The sequence below is a fragment of the Octopus sinensis genome, unplaced genomic scaffold (assembly GCF_006345805.1).
Source record: "Octopus sinensis unplaced genomic scaffold, ASM634580v1 Contig01092, whole genome shotgun sequence".
Classification (NCBI taxonomy): domain Eukaryota; kingdom Metazoa; phylum Mollusca; class Cephalopoda; order Octopoda; family Octopodidae; genus Octopus; species Octopus sinensis.
The window spans coordinates 1-2,500 of record NW_021824552.1 but is presented as its reverse complement, the minus strand read 5'-3'; the positions used below and the strand labels follow the sequence as shown (position 1 = coordinate 2,500).

The 2,500-nt window shown below is 37.8% G+C and overlaps 1 long non-coding RNA gene across 1 annotated transcript in view; it reads right to left on the bottom strand.

The window, feature by feature from the left end:
- Positions 1-978, bottom strand: part of LOC118760872 — an 8,606-nt gene extending 7,628 nt beyond the window's left edge. The window contains exon 1 of the long non-coding RNA XR_004997007.1: positions 793-978. This is a non-coding gene — a long non-coding RNA (uncharacterized LOC118760872). The remainder of the gene's footprint in view (positions 1-792) is intronic.
- Between the last annotated feature and the right edge of the window lie 1,522 nt (positions 979-2,500).

The following is a 2,500-nucleotide window of genomic DNA, read 5'->3' as shown; positions in this document are numbered from 1 at the left end:
TTCCCAATTGGTTTCATACCAGGAGTTGAGAAACACTTCGGCAATCATCAGAAAAAGGCTGAAAAGAAAGGTTTCGGTTATAGATATAGATTTATCGAGTAAAAAAATCGGCATTGTTTGAATAATAATAATAATAATAATAATAATAATAATAATAATAATAATAATAATAATAATAATGATAATAATAACCGTTTCTTTATTGGCCACAAGGACCGAACGTAAAACAAATAGGAACAAAGCAAAACTGGGGGCGCGTGGGGGTTTAAGACAAAAATCGAACAAATAATAAACCAATGACAATTAACAATACAATTAAACAATAAAATTTCCTAAAAGAGGTGGGGGAGTTCCTTACTGGGGCAACGAAGGAACCCCTCGCATTCTGGTTATCTTGACCACCAGATGCACCTCAGCAGGTGCCTCTCTCCTTCTCAACTCCTCCGGTTTACAACCGAAAGTTCTGAGTAGGCCCATTCACACGGGCCATCCTCGTCACATTCATCCAGCGTTCAACAAATGTTCTGGAGGGCAGAACTTCCCTCTCTACTTTCACTTTCCTTTTCAAGTGGAACTTGGAAAAAGTCGATAAGGGCTTGGCCGAAGAGGAAAGTATCTGTCTTCAGTCCTTTCAGTCTCGTCCACCACACTACCTCCTTCGCCATAGCCACCAGACAGAGGAAAACTGCCTTTCCTTCTCGTCCAAAGGAAGGGGTCGAGACGATCTTCACGATTGACTCGCCTGATAACCGGATCCATCCTACACGTAATAACAGCTGTTTGACAAAGCACTAATAATAATAATAATAATAATAATAATAATAATTTCTAGTGGAAGCACAGGGCCTCAGATTTGTGTGGAGGGAACTAGTCGATTACATCGACCTCAGTGTTTTACTGGTACTTAATTTATCGACCCCGAAAGGATGAAAGGAAAAATCGACCTCGGCGGAATTTGAACTCAGAACGTAACGACGAGCTAAGCATTTCGCCCAGCACGCTAACGGTTCAGCCAGCTCACCGCCCTGCATGTAATAATAACAATAATAATAATAATAACAACAACAACAACAACAATAATAATTATAATAATAGGGGCTGCAATAAGGGTGGAACACTTGCAGAAAACTGCACTGCCTGCAACCGCTCGAATACTACGGATGGTGTTAAAAAAATAAGGGGTGTTACTTTAGTTCACTGGTAGGGAACAGCTGACACCGTAGTACATCTCCAGCATTAGAAGCTGTGCAAAGACAATAAAATAATAATAATAATAATAAATACTCTGATGTAATACCAAGCACTGGCTCTCATGGCTTCTCATCTTAACTGATTGGAAGTGTTATCATGTACATGTTTTGTCTTGGAGCAAAAAATGCTCAACACCACAAATTTGCATGTCAGTTGCTTGACCGTAACCAGTTGAGCATGTCCCTTAGTGGTTGACGATATGTGCATCTCTGATCACGAGTAGAAGTAGTGAGGCAGAATCATAGCCATGTGTTGAGAGGAATTCTTTGGGGTTTGAATAATTCACCTCTGGAAACATAGGCGTTTCGTTCAACATCTTTAAACAAACCTTATTCAGGGACCTTTTGAGCAGGATGGGTTACTCAACCTGAAGAAAATTCTAACTGGGCCCCACCTGCAAGGTCATCCACTGTTTATCTTGATAATGAGATCACCAAGTCGCGCACATATGGTTGTGATGCATGTGCTTGGTGTACTCTTATCAGACGGGTAGTCATGATGGGTATACTGGGCTTCGTATATTTTACCCCAGTGTCACTTTGATGGCATGCACTGCTCTCTCACTCAATAATAATAATAATAATAATAATAATAATAATAATAATAATAATAATAATAATAATAATAATAATAATAATAATTCGTTCGTTTATTGGCCACAAGGGCTAACAAAAATCAATTAAAACATAAAGGGACAAAACACAAGACGAAAGTTACAAAGGGTTTTGTCCGTATGAAAAAGTCTGTGTACAAAAGCAGGATAACAACGAAATATAAGTAACAATTAAAACTCCCAATAGGGGGAGGCGCTTCGAAGGGTTACTCGTGGAAAAACCCATAAAAGCCACGGGAGCCTGGTCAAAAGGGGGGTAGAGAGCCCCTTTCTCCTTTTATATTTCCTTTTAATTTTTCACAGGTGCATCCTCAGAATAGGCCTGTTCATACTGGCCATTCTTAAGACATTCACCCACCTTTCAATAAACTTGCTACCAGACAGCACTTCCCTCTCTACTCTCATCTTCCTTTTCAAGTGAAAATAATAATAATAATAATAATAATAATAATAATGATAATAATAATGATAATAATAATAATGATAATAATGATGATAATAATATATGAATAATAATAATAATAATAATAATAATAATAATAATAATAATAATAATAAAATAATAATAGACATATCACCAGCCAATGTACGCCACTAGCCCTGAAGGAATATAAGAGGCGCCACGACAATATAGCC